Here is a 15,345-nt window from a genome sequence, read left to right as displayed (position 1 = left end):
ATCATTAAGAACTGAAATGTTCATACCCCTTCCTATCTTCTAGCATAGTCCCTCCTTTAAAATGCCCTTCGTTGCCCATATGCTTTTCCACGTATACGAACAATTATTCCTCAAATGCATATCTAAAAAACTTTCACTCGAAAAATATTTTTCTTTTAAAACTTGTGCAACTAAAGAATTTAGATTATTTAGGATTCTCCATCCTTGCTTCGCTAATAATGAGACATTAAATTGGGCCATGCTCCTAAATTCCATTCTCCCCTCTTCCTTAGGTCGACATAGATACTTCCACTGACACCAATGAATTCCTTTTTTACCATGTGCTTTTTGCCACCAGAATTTAGTAAAAATGCTTTCTAATTCTCCACAAAGAGATTTTGGTAGAAGAAAACAAGACATAGCATACGTTAGTATAGTTTGAAGCATTGATTTTATGAATACTTCCTTAACTCATTGTGATAATAGTTTGGTGCTCCATCCTTTAATTCTAGAGTGAATCTTCTCTTTAAGATTTTGAAAAGACTCATTCTTTCGTCTGCCAACCATATTAGGGAGACTTAGGTACTTTTCCATGTTTGTTGATCTTCTTATACCTAAGATTGTCGATACTTCATCGTTCTTCTCTTCTGATGTGTTCGAACTGTAGAAGATAGTAGATTTATCAAAATTTACACATTGGCCTGAGCACATTTCATACTTCTTCAGAATTCATTTTAGTATCATCTCTTCTCTGTCTGATGCTTCCCCGAACAATATACAATCATCTACAAAAAGTAGATGTGATGTCTCTGGACCCCTCTTACTAACCTTAGCACCTTTTAGCAAGCCTTCCTTCGTTGCTAGTCGCATCAGCGATGAAAGACCCTCACTGCATAATAGAAAAATGAAAAGACTTAGAGGATCTCCCTGACGCAAGCCTCTAATGGACTAAAAAATTCTCCCCCTTCCCCCATTTATATTCATTGCATAGAATGCTGTGGTAATGCATTTCATGATTAGATCCACCCATTCCTTTGCAAAACCCATCCTTAGCATTACTTCCTTAAGAAAACCCCACTCAACTCTATCATAGGCTTTGCTCATATCAAGCTTGAATACTATATATCCTTTTTTTCCTATGCACTTTTTCGAAAAGTATGCAAAACCTTATAAGTTAAAAGCACATTATTTGAAATCAGCTTGCCTAGGACAAAGGCACTTTGGGCCGCATCAATACATTTCCCAATTACAGCTTGAAGTCGATTTGCAATGGTCTTTGCCACAATTTTATATAGGACCGAACACAAACTATTAGGTCTGTAGTTGGCTAGACTTGTAGGATTTGGGGTTTTTGGAATCAACACGATATCTATTAGGTTGAGAGGGTTAAAACTTTGATCACTATTTAAAATTCTCAAACAAAACTTTGTAACATCCTTCCCTACTATATGCCAATATTTTTGAAAAAATAGTGCTGGAAAACCATCAGATCCTGGTGCTTTAGTAGGTCCCATTCCTTTCAAAGCCGAATGCACTTCTTCTTCGGTATAAGTTGACAATAAAACAATATTAATATCTGACAAAATATTGTTTTCTATGACCATTAAGAGATAAGATAGATCCCTAATTCCATTTGATGTGAATAGCTTCTGAAAAAATAAGGTAGCAGCTTCGTTGATCTCACTTATTCTAGTAGTCTCCCCTCCTCCATCAAACTTCAACCTAGAGATTGTGTTTATTCGTCTCCGAAAAGAAGCATAATTATGAAAAAAGGCTAAATTCTTGTCCCTTACTTTAAGCCAGTTTGCCCTTGCTCTTTGCTCCCAATAGAGTTCATCTTTATCAATTTCCATATTAAGGTAAATCTTGGTGTCAACAATTTTTACTATCGTATCATCATCCATTTCTTCTGCCATCAGCTTATCCAGTTCCTTAGTAAGCTTTTTCTTTAATCCCTCTTGCCTTTTTTTAATTGATCTTGCCCATGCCGTTAAATTAGATTGTAATCTCTCAAGTTTCTCCATTATTGTTTCTGCCGTTGATCCCCATGATTCTTTAATTTTTTCCTCCAGCGTTTCCTCCATGATCCACCACGCCTTAATTTTAAAACGTAGGTTTCCCAAATAAATGTTTCTACTATTTGTATTTAGAAGAAGTAGACAGTGATCAGACATAGAATGAAATAAATGTTGAATGTTACCTGTTGGAAAAAGATGCCGCTATTTGTCATTTGCAACTCCCCTACCAAGTTTTTCTCTGATATTTGTTTCTGGAAAATTTCTTCTTTTCCATGTAAACCAAACCCCCGAATATCCCATATCTTCTAACTGACACTCTTCTAGAGTCTCTCAGAAGGCCTCCATTCTCCTCTTCTCCCTTGGTATTCCTCTACTTTTTTCAAAAGAATACATAATTTCGTTAAAATTACCACTCACCAACTATGGCTGTGTTTGATCTTGCCCCAATTTCCTTAGCAGATTCCAAGAAACATTTTTGTTATTAACATAAGGTGAACCATAGAAACCCGTGAATCTCCAGTCTTTTTTGTCATTTTCCTCTTTAACCATAACGTCAATGTGGTTCTTAGAGAAACTTCTTAAATTAACTATGACATCATCTTTCCATGTTAAATATAGTCCACCTTGCGAGCCCTCTGCTCCAACATCAATCACATTCAAAAAATCACATCTCATTCTAACCTTTTCCATACGCTGCTTATCAATTCTTGTTTCCATTAAGAAGATCAAGTGAGGATTGTGCTGCTGTAAAAAGTACCGCAGCCTTCTTACTGCTCGTGGACTCTCAATCTACGGTCATTCCAGCTTATACTTTTCATTGCATCCAATCGGCTTGCCTACTGGCAGCCGCCGATCCCATAAATTTTGAAACATCATTCTGCTCTATAATTTCAATCATTGCTTATGGTAAAACTTTTTCACGACCTTCTTTATTTTTTCACTACCCTCTTTTCCTTCTTTTTTCAATTGTTTTTTTTCCATTGTCATATACAAACTCTATACAACAACTTTCAACTCCTTCTTCAAGGGTTTTCCTCTTCTTTGTACAGCTATTACTTTTTCCTTGATTTATCATGACTACTGGTGCAATTCTTTTCCAACTTGTCTTCTTGGTAAAATTTGAAATATTAACCTGCTTATCCTTACTTTCATCTAGCTATTCATCTTTTTTTATTAGAGATGCTTCTTCCTGCTTCTCGATCGCCTCTTCTACTTCAGTCTATTTCAGAATCCTTTGTGACCTCCAAGACCTGTTATTTCCCTCAATAGGTGTTTTAATACTAGTTGGCAGTAACTCTGTACCACCTGTATAAGAGCATTAAACTCCCACCTTTTTTGAAAAAGCATTAAATTTCATGCTCTCCTTCCCAATTAAATTAAATTCTGCTTTTAAAGCCAACGTGTAAGGTGGATCTTCTCTAAATTTTTCTTTTTTACAGGATTTAACTTAAGGCAGTCTTTAAGACCGTGCCCCATTCTTCCACAGCCAAAGCAAAACATCGGTAGTTTCTCATACTTGAAGGAAATCCACAATTGATTAATATTATCAATTGAGACAAAAATACCTCGTCGAAGGGGTTTCTGCACATCCAAATTAACCCTCAGATGACATGTGTCTCCATTGGTTTCAGATTTGATTACCCCACCAAACGTGACACCAATGGCATGTAAAAGATCCTTCTTATCAAACTCTGGTAAGCACGATCCTATTTTTATCCAAAACGGTGATGAAGTAAGTCAAATCTGTGCCCTTTCCATCGATTGAATTACTCTGTCTACCATCCATAATTGTCTCCAGATCCTCTTCTAATTTAAACTCTATCAAAAATAAATTCTGCCCTACCATCAGAGTTTCAATTTTTTTCCTTGTCTTCCATATACTTCTCATCTGTGCTTTAAAACTTTCTGGATTATAAAACTTCTCTGTCTAGATTGTACAAATCAAAGTTGGTTTTGCACTTGGCACCACCATCAAACCTTTAACTGATAATTGAATAAGTTCTTCTGTTAAAAGGGAAATCTCATCTCTCCCCTCTCTATCATCACCACCACTTTCCTCCATCCCAAGCTGCAACAACTATTGCTCTCTCTAGGACTCTTAGCAAAGCACTCTTGGCGACTAGGTTTTTTTTTTTTTGACATGATCCCTTTATTTTCTCTTGTGAAATCTAAAGCCTAAATCCCAAAAAATAGTTTGATAAACATGTTAATTTGCATATTTTTTGTGTTTAATTTGGTTTATTTTTTAACTGAACCCTGCTAATTAAGTGCTTTTATAATTTAATCTTGTCAGGGATGCAATTAGTTAAAAATAAGCTAAAAAGGGCCAATTTGAAAGACAATCATTGAAATGGGGCCAAATAAAAAAGGTGGAGGAAGCCAATGACACATCAAATATTTTGACTTTGTAAAAGCCAAAAATAGGAAAATCTTATTTTATTTTATTTTATTTTTGATTTTATATTAAATTAGTTTAGGCTAAATTTAGTAAACCCCATGTATATAAATAGGGGCTTTATGTTCTTAGAAAATCATCCATTACTTTTGTATTCCTACTTGGAATTGGATTATTCTCTCTTTTCCTATTTCCATTTGGAATTGAATTATTTTCTTTTCTCTTTCACTTTGACATGAGAATTTTGTCCATCTCATTTCAATTTCTTTGTTTTTTCTAAATTCGTCCAATTGCTTCCCAAGCCTTTTATCCTCCAATTTCTTCCATTATCATACAAATTCAATCACCTTCCACAACTTATAAGCATGAATAAATTCATACTTTACTAAATTTCATCTTAGCTTTAGGTCGGTGTTCTTTCCGGTCGAGAATCATGAGATACGAATTCATGCTAAAATCCGTCCAATCGGTATTCATTCTTTTCCTAAGTATCGGGATTGACAACTCATCCCTTAAGGTTAACTTGATTACAAGTCAAAAAGTGCACGTTGGGTTGGAATCGTGTTAGTTGACAGTTAGAGAAACAAGTCGGCCGTGCTGTATTCGGATCTCCGAGAACAAATCGAGGAAGAGGTGATCAGATTTAAACGACCCACGAGGTTGAGGCCGTTAATTCGAGTTGGGTTCTTCAGAATGCAAGGCTGTCAGAATCTTGAATCGGGAACACGTGTATCTCGGTTAGATAATCGGTAAGGGTTAGTTTGACGGTCGTATCGGAACCAGTTACGAGAGGAAGAATTGGTGGTTAGGACGTTCTTAACTACTACAACCAGCTTATCATTTGGAGGAGAAGATAAATTTTGAAGGATCGATTCTTGATACGAAATTTACCGAGTCTAACTTATTTTATCTGTTGCAAAATTCTAAATTTATTTTCTAATTTAGTTAATTAATTATTTATGCTGTTTCAATTATCTAGTTTCTAAACATTTCAAAAACTCCCGATTTACTTTTATTTCTAATTTTTGCAGGTACGATTGGAGTCGTGGACACGACTATTGCCACGACCTTCGACACAACAAACAATTTGATCATAAGCTATACACGGAAGTTGATTATAGCATACAATATCGACCTTACTACCACTCTTACTACTAATTAGAGTTATTTTGTAAGAATTATATTTGGTGGTTTCGACACTGATCATAGTTTTCAAAACTACTCCAATAATTTTTTTTTTCAAATCAAAACTAACATTCAAAAGAATTTCTTTTAAGTCTTTAGAATTTTTTAAAACCAAAATCTCTTCATGCAAACAAAAACGGAGATGAAAATCCTTCCATGCAAACAAATTTCTCTTAATCTTTTTGATTCTTGAGGCAAGAACGGAAATGAGTTTTGATTAATGAAGAAAGAAATCAAAGAAAAAGTTTTTTTTTTTTTCAAGTTGAAAAGTAAATGTTCAATAAAAAAAAAAAAAGAGAAGATTTTCTTATTTCACGAAGGATGAGAGAGGGGGAGTTACTTCTCATGCAAAATTTGGGCCACTTTTCACAAATCCAAATAATGAATGATAATTTAAGAGGAGGTGAGTAATATACTTAAATATTAGGCCGATCTGATAATCGAAAATGAAGATCGGAGAGGGAGAGTTTGGATGTTTGCTTATAGATCTAGGAAAATCAGAGCTTATTTTGGTAAAATTGATGTTAGATTTGTAAAAAGAAGGTTCAAATAATGTTAAGGTGAATTTTTGGTGTCAGTCGACCGCCTCAATGGTTGATGGATTCTAGATTTTGATATTGCTTACAAATTTTGGTATCACCTTAGAAATATCGGTATCCCATCATAAATTTTGGAAGCTTATGAGAATAATCGATTACAAGTTTTGTTTTATACGGAAGCTTATAGGAAGACATATATTAAGAAGACAGGAGACTACACACATAACAACTGTGCATGGTAGGACTCGAACCTAAATACTTAAGAATTTAGGACCTTAGCCTTTGCCAACAATGCCAAAGCCTTATTGGCCAATTCATTAATTTTCAGATTTTAGAATTTGTATTTTAAAAAAATATATTATCTTAACCCATACCTATTATTTTGGTTCAAATAAAGAGATAAGTCAAATTGATATATTTTCCCAACTAGTTCCTGAATATTTTTTTGTCCATGTTAGTTCTCGAACCTGAAAACTTTTACTAATTTTGGTCTATGCGATGATGTGACACTCTAAGATTTTGTCATGTCATTATCTAAATTTTTTTATAAAAAATCATAACTGGAAAAATTGGTAAGTTCCAAAACTAATGAGAACAAAAAAAAAGTATTTAGAGACTAAATGAAAAATATTACCAAATTGAAGGGCGAATAAATTGTATACCAACATCAAAGGAACATAAGCAGTATTGATTTTAATGAAATTGACAAATTTCAAAACTTATGAGGACAAAAAAAGTTTAAGGATAGTGGTACCAAATTCAAGGTTGAATAAATTGTATACCAGCATCAAAGGAACAGTACTGATTTCAAGTATATAAAGAATATAGGAGAGGCTAACTTTGGTGAAACTGAAAGCTATGCTTGAATTAGTGGGCAACATTGAATATAAATCCTTAACCCATGTGTGTTAAAATTTAGAAAAAGGAAATGAAGAACATATAAATGAGGAAGATGGGGCATTCAAGTACATAAAATAAAGAAACCAGAATCCATAGAAAAGTTCCTTTTAAGAGTTTCCAATTCCAAGAAATGGTGGGAGGAGTCGCCTCAAAATGTAATTGAGGACACTCTTAATTTATTGTTTTGGTCTGTAAGAGGTATATATATGATAAATCATTGCTAAATAATATAAACTTTGCACTAACTTTAATTCATTAAACTTGTAATTTAATTGCTTATTTATATCTATTTTTTCCTAAACCCATTATTTTAAACAGAGCAGGGGTTTTGTTGACAAAATATTTCATCATTAACCAATTAGAATAGCCCTTAATAAGTCTGTCATACTTCAATTCAGTATGATGGTGATGGTGTTAGGCTTTCAGTTCATTGTCACTTCAAAAAATAATCTACTTAGAATCAATTGATAATGCATGCCAATAAAAGCGCAAATTACACATTTTAACTCTTATTAAAATTTTTATCATTCAATTATATAAAAAAAAGTCATTGATTCATCACCAACATAAGGAACATTTAATCCTAATCAAGTTAAGAATTTTAGTCCCTTAAGTGTCTTAATCCTACTCTTATTGTTTAGTAGTATACAAATGTGTCACTAGAATTCTAATTAAAAGGATCACTCCTTTTCTCCCTGATTTCATCTCCCTTAGTTCGAGCGCTTTCATACAAGGAAAACACATTATTGACCATACCTTATTAGCTCAGGAGATTGTTAGAGGTTATAGCAGGAAGAACTTGCCCCCCAGGTGCATCTGTAAAAAGCTTTCGACACACTTAATAAGGGTTGTGCTTGATATTCTGACTACCACGAGATTTCTTGATATTTTTGTAGGGTGGATACAAGCATGCATCACTACTTCAAGTTTTTCAATCTCTCTAAATGGTTGTTTGGTAGAGTTTTTTAGGGGCGCTAGAGGCATTAAGCAAGGGTACCCTCTGTCTGGCCCACCGATAGTTGTGCACCTCCTCTGATTTTGCTCAATATCGAAATTGGAAGGAATTGGAGAAGTTTTTTTTACCAAAATTCTATAAACACCAAAAACTCAGATGCATGACCCTATGCGTTCCTTAACGAACTATCCGTTCACATCGTCAATTCTAATTTTAAGCCTAAAGCTCCATCTCACCTTCTAATACGACGTCGTCTCCCTCCCTTTGACCGCCACCTCACCGTATCCCTTTACTCTCATAACCACCACCAGGATGCTCGCCTACGCTCCGTGGAATATTCCATGGTTTTACACGCCGTTTTACTCACTCCTTTCCTCGCCGCCGCTGGCTCTTGCCTCCAACAGTCTCCGTATTCGCTGGCATCCGCCTCCGTCTAAGGTTGTGGAATAGGAAGTAGCGGTGTCGACGAGGAAGCGAGGGCCGTTTGCTTTGGCTATTGAAGCTTTTCCTTCCGACATACAAAACCAATTCAATCAGTTGGTGCATAAAAGGTTCTTTTCTATTTATTCTGTTCTTTTTTTAATTTAATAATTTGCAATTCCGAAATGTTATTGAACACTGGCGTAACAATATTGTTTAAATAGAAACATTGTGTTTCAACGAAGAAATTGCAATACATCTGTGCATTGAAGTGTCAACAATAGTTATAATTCTCAGCGTTTGTTGTTTACAGGATAGATGGGGAGGACTTGGAAATCTTATGTTTCACATTGGCCAGCTCAAAGGTGGCAGGAGTAATAGCCCATTTTCAATTATTGTCGCGATAATCAAGTTCGCCTTGTTACTTGTGGAACTCCATTAAAGGTACTCTACATTGTCAGTTATTCTACGTCCATCCTCGTTCCACTAACCATGTCATCATCCTTTTCGTGTTATCATGTTGGTCTATCACCCTGTAGAGTTTGTTGAAAACTGATGATTAATGTAATTTCACCTATTTTTGGTTCTAAACGGTTAGAACGTCTTGTCAGTTTATTGTGATAGATCCTATTGGTTTCTATTATGTTCATAAGACTCGGTTTTCAAATTTGGGTATACTACTTGCATGTTTTAAGTTTGAATTTTGGGGATGGGAAGGGTTTTCTCTGCAGTCTTCAATAGTGTAATCCAAGATATTTGTGATCTCATAGGTAAAATGAAAGGAATAAGACTAAAATTTAAATTTTTTTTTCTGTTTTAGTTCATATGATGTTACCATTCTATCATCTTAGCTTGTGCACAAGGCCATATAGTGAATATGGTATATCCTAATTATTTTAATAATGATCCTGAGGACTATGCAAGTTGAAGTATTCATGGTCTCTCTAAGGCTGTGTGTAAGGTATACATGCTCCTCCAGATGGTTCAGGCTTTAGTTCTATTTCATGCAGATCATCAATGGGTAATCATTTTCTGACTCAACTGATTCCATTTGGTCCAAGTTCATATTTATCTGCACAAGCAAGAGTGGTTGAGGAATATAACATGTCCTAAAATTATTGTAAAAGAAGTTGCAGATAGGGTAGGCTCTGGTTTGTTAATAGTTGTGACAGGTGCAATTTGGTTCTAGAGGGACAGGGGCGCCTGCCAGGATTTCAATGAAGATTCAGAAGAAGAACCAAGTGGTTATTCTCCTTTTTTTTTTTTTGATAAGTCAAGTGGTTATACTCCTTAATCCTGAAAGGCAGTACATAGGAAGAGGAGAGGTCGCTGTTGCTAATTAAGTGTGGTATTCCGCTGCCAGACCATGCAGTAGAAAGTTGTTTTAATCATACTGAAATTGCTCGAGTTATGAATGCAGCTGGCAGGCAGGCAGCGAGATGCTCTACCGGAGGTTAGTTGTGCTCCAGTCTTCATGAAGTGCATATTTTTATCTCATCAACTTAATTGGTATTTAAGCTCTTTTTGGATGCATTGTTGGATTGATTTAAGGTTGTTTCCCTTTTCTTACTGTAAAATTAAGAAGCGATTTGTGCTATGCTTCATCAATATCAACCACTAAATACAGTTTGTGAACTTCTCTTGTAACTCAAGTTCTTTTTCACAGTTGTGGTTCAAAAGAAAATCTTGATGTTGTCACACTTTTATACTGAAGACACACACAGAACCACATGCACAAAGACACACAGAATTAATTTAATAAATCAGTTTGTGATTATTTAAACATGTACGAAAGTTTAGTTTATACACTTTTTTGATGAAATTTTTTTTATACATTTTATAGGAAAATGACAATGCTTGGCCTATTTTTAAGCTTCAAAGTAAGGTTTCTATACCTTCTAGACTATTGAAAAATATCAGGAGATAAGAGTTTTTGAAATGACAATCTTTCCTATGTTTTTCTGCAAGTTACTTGAAAAGTCAGCATTTTTGCTAAATTTAATGAGTCAACTATACATTGAGTTGAATTTATCATGTTTTTGAGAAGTAAGAAGTTGATTTTATTTAATTATTACAAGTCTAAAGTGCCTCAGCTAACAAGTAGAAAACACCGTTTTTCCCCCCGAGTATAACAGTTCCCCAGATGTTTTTTACATTTAACAGCAGCTCCTGGGATGTCTGGTTTGAAATGACATTACAATCTAAGAAACAGACAGAGTTCCTCAAGTAATTTTCTCATTTCTTGTTGCTGGAAGAATATTTCCATGAAATTATTGTATGTTCAGGATGAAACAGGATAAGTTGTTTGATGATGTTTTTTAATTAGAAGTTCCTTGACCTTTTATTATGGTTTTGATTTACATGAAATTGTTCGACGCAGAATCTCTATATTTTCTTGATTATTATAATTATCAGTTATCTAATTCCCAAGGACAAATATCTTCTTCTCATAAGGATTATTTGTGAATAATGTGTCACAGGACCTTCATATGGGGCTTGACCTTCAGAGGTACCGTACAACTTTTTTGATGTGGAGCAATATCCTCTTATTTCATAGCTCACCCATCGGTTCCAGGTATATTTACTTTCTAGAAATGAAATTTATTGCAATTATGTTTATTATTGTAGATTAATGTCTATCATAGTTTCATAAAATTGCACCTCTTGTGCGGATAATAAGCCATATGCAATTTGAAAAAGAAAAAATTCTTCGGAGAAATTGTCCAAAGATTGTCCAAGTTGAACATTGCCCCTCTTGTTTGCATTTCCTTAGGATTATTAATCTTAATGTTCAATATTATATTTAGATCCTTTAGATCATGTCATGTTATTGCAAGATCATCATAACTTGATAGAATTTATCTAAATGGAGAAGGAACAACATAATCCTTTTGAGACCTTTTCTCGAAAACAAGTTGTGTTGGCTTAAGAACTCTTGCATATTAATTTTCTCAAGGTAGGTTTTTCTCAAGGTAGATTTTGGCATCAAGAACATTGCCTTGTGAGGTCACTTTTATATTTTGCATTCATAATGACAGTCTAGCAATGCATTTAAAGAATAGAATTGGAGAAAAATAATGAATCTACTGAGTTGATAATTACTAGAAGGTTTTTGTTAGCGTAAAGTCCATGCCAATCCATCATCAGACCGAGCTAAGACTTTGTTGTTCGCTCATCTTCTTAAGCAGCCTCTGCTTGACCTTTTCAAAAGACTGCTCTAGGTTCATCAGCTGCATCATTGTAGAAAGCATTAGTGTTCCTAAACTAATTGATAGTAAGATTGGATGCTTGCTTTCGGCTACATGGATAGCTACCTACGTACCTCTTGTTGAGCAAACCTGTTATGGATGAATAACCCACTGAACAGATCGAAACTATCATTGGTAGTGCTCTCCTTCTGCAATCATTATCATATTAATGCATCTCCTTTTTGAGAATGTTGAAGAAGCTAAATGAAAATTGCATTAATTTAAGACATCTTATTGAGCTTACCAATTTAACAAGTGTTTCGAAGCTTTTGGTGTTCATGGATGTGGATTCAATTCCCATTTCCGCCAAAATCCTATCAAAGTAAGATGCAAAAATTTTTATCACAAGCAGTCTCCCCATTGTAGTTGGTTTACCCGATGAACCAGCATTGAAATAAGATAAAGATGAGTAAAACATACCTGCCGATTGAATGGGAAAGAAATTGACTTCTAGCGGCAACTTTGTCATGTTCTTCACAAGACATTTCCACCATTCTGCAACCCTTTTCCAATATATTCTCTAATTAACCAATGCATCCACTCTGTAAATTGCATTAATTCCGAGCATTTGATTTAGATTACCTCAGATTCAAAGATGTGTAGGAAGCTGGAGCACCTAGTTTCATCCCTCACCCGAACTTTCTCATACACTAAAGGAAGATCTTTCCACCCATTTTTCCCACTTTCAGGTCCAAACATTGGATGAGTGCAGAGCACGTCCATATTCTCTGGCAAAACCTGAAAAAAAAAAAAAACACCATTTTCAACCTGGACAAAAGAAATATGATCAAGGGGGTTGAAGCAAAATCATAATATCATACTTGCAATAAAACGTTTCTTGGGTGTTCTTTGACCGAGAGCACATCGACAAACAACGTGTGGCGTTTGAGGCGACGTAATGGCATTGAGTTGAGTACCTCCGATAGAGATAGGATTGACGTGCATATCAATATCACATCATTATCTGCTTCAAGAAATGGAATTACGTCCCTAAAAATGCAGAAACAAGGGTTTCACAAAAGAATCAATGTGTAGTGTTGGCTTTGCGTTTAATTGAAGTTGAGAGTAGGATCTACCTGAAGAAGGGAACATCCAATTGATGACAAAGCTGGGAATAATCTGTCCGAGAAGTTGCCCTTGTAGTATGGCCTTGCTTGATCATTGTCTTCGCCAGGAACTGCCCAAATGTACCAAAACCAACGATGCCTACTTTCAGAGTTTGCGGAGGCAAGGAAGACGACGACGACGACGACGACGACGACGACGAAGACGACGACGACGACGACATGGCAGACGAAAACTCAGCAAAGAAAGATGGAGGGTTATACAGATTTGGATGTGTTGATGTGTTATTAAGTCAAGAGCTGTGCTTTAGTAGGGATATTAATCGAAACTTTGGCAGAGGCGGCACGTTGATTCCCCGCTGTTCTATCTTACCCGTCTCTCTGACAAAAATGTAAAATATCCTATATATATTGTCCTTACTTGTCCTCAGTTTTGGTACTTAAATCTTTTGTTTATACTTAACTGATTTGTGATTTTAAATTTTGTCATGTGAAAATTTTATATAAACTTTTAGATATAAATATAAAAATTATAAAATTATTTTACATTAAGAATGAATAAGAACAAATTGTTATTTAAATTTATTTGAATCTAGACAATCAATTTTCAATCTTGTTCTACATTTTAATAATTTTATATGTATTTAAATTTTTTATAAAATATCAACTTTTCATATCATCATAATTTTGAAACTAAAAAGAAATTATATAATCTTTAATTTTTTAAAAAATATATAAATTAATAAAAATTATTTCACTTCGAAATAAATTTGAACAAATGAATGCTTAAGTTTAATTGTCCACATTCATCTTAATCTAAACTATATAATCTTTAATTTTTTAAAAATATATATAAATTAATAAAAAATATTTCACTTCAAAGTAAATTTGAACAAATGAATGTCTAAGTTTAATTGTCCACATTCATCGACCCTAAACATCCACTTGTCTAAACTCATTCGATTTTTGTTAGCAATTTTATAAAATATCAATTTTTATATTGTTATTATTTTGAAAATAAAATATATAAAATCTAATATTTTTAATATGTAAATTTATAAAAAAATTGTAAAAATTATTTATTTTAAAATGTCTAGAAAAATTCTCAAGTATTTAAAAAAATTGAGATAATTTTCCATTTTCAATAAAGCAATCAAACTTCACTACATTTTTGCTCAAATTTCTTTTCATCTCTCACTCTATATATATATATATCTCTAAATAGATTATTCATTTGCAAGTTAAATTCACTTGGTTTATGTGCTTTCTTTTTTGTTTTTGCTCAAATAATTATGAGGTTTGTGTAGCACCTCACACTCATGTTTGAATGCGAAGCACCACTTTTATTGCCGAAGTCATATAGAGTAGCTTTTCTTTTATAATCAATTCAAACATCAAACATTGGACATATTATACAATCTAGTCATTTCAACTATAAACAAGTTCATCATTTAATCATTTTAGAAACTACTTGAAAACAAGTTCAATGATATTAATTAAATAATTAGAACTGGTTCACTCAAATTTACTTTTATTATAATCAAATTCAAGTTAAATTAACGCTTTCAAAACATTTTTAGTCAAGTTCTAAGTATTTGGGGATGACTAGGACCAAGTTCGGGTCTTTAGGGGTCAAAACAAGTTAGAACAATGGAAGGACATTGTTCTGACATTATTGTATCAGTAGAAGTTTGACTTCTACCAATAGAAGTCATTGCTATTGTTCATTTTTTTGCTACTAACTTACTTATATCAATAGATCTGTCCACTTATATCGGTAGAAATTTTCCATAACCCAAAAATGACTCCAAAATTCACCTAGTTTAGTCCAAAACATTACCAAATCATTTCAGTACATTATGGGACATTATAAACAAGTTCCAAACACCATTCTAAGCATATCTAAACATCTTTAAACACATGGTCACAACATATATACATCATAACAACTCCATATATGAAAACAACTTACTTTCTATATAAGCAACACTTCAAACTTAATATAAACACACCAAAATGAGCACTATACCATCATATATCTATTGACACACACACACACACAATATAATACTTACAATTCTATAACATAAAAAGTGATTAAGACATCCAAAATAAGCTTAAGAACTAATCTATGACTCTTGGTACATGTCAACTTTATATAAAACATAACAAAAAGCTTTACAAACTTTGTTGAGCTGAGAATTGAGTATTGGATGTTATTGTACTTTTCGAGTCCTCGAGATCTAACGTTATTTACGCACACAAAAATAAATAAACCGTACACTGAGCGATAGGGCTTAGTGGTGATAACATGATTAGAAAACAAAATGGATCAAAGCATAATTTAGCTAATCATACTCATTTAACATGTAATTCATAACTAACTAGGCTACACCAACCATTCTTGTCTCATGCCTTATGATTATGCATTCATACTTGTTGTAACAAGCTACCTATTAAGATTTGCATTCATTTATCATAACAACTCAATCACGTGTATCATAAAGTATCTCATAATAATATACTCATTTCCTCATCTCATAATTGAATCTATTGATTCGTTTTATATCCATATCGACTCTCTAGGCTCGTAATAACCAAATCGCATGGTCTTTCACATGCTATCATCAATGTCATAATGT

General features: G+C 33.8%; 1 long non-coding RNA gene across 2 annotated transcripts; it reads left to right on the top strand.

Moving 5' to 3' along the window:
• The first annotated feature begins 7,647 nt into the window (after positions 1 to 7,647).
• On the top strand, positions 7,648 to 13,211 carry LOC108454510 (uncharacterized). Of its 2 annotated transcripts, XR_008270757.1 has the most exons (4): positions 7,653 to 8,522; positions 8,705 to 8,835; positions 9,402 to 9,844; positions 10,872 to 11,110. It is a non-coding gene; the product is annotated as an uncharacterized LOC108454510 (long non-coding RNA). The 2 variants fall into 2 exon arrangements; XR_008270756.1 differs by having other exon boundaries at positions 7,648 to 8,522; positions 8,705 to 9,844; positions 10,872 to 13,211.
• The last annotated feature ends 2,134 nt before the right edge of the window (positions 13,212 to 15,345 follow it).

Source organism: Gossypium arboreum, chromosome 9 (assembly GCF_025698485.1).
Source record: "Gossypium arboreum isolate Shixiya-1 chromosome 9, ASM2569848v2, whole genome shotgun sequence".
Lineage (NCBI taxonomy): Eukaryota > Viridiplantae > Streptophyta > Magnoliopsida > Malvales > Malvaceae > Gossypium > Gossypium arboreum.
This window is presented reverse-complemented; position numbering and strand designations above follow the sequence as displayed.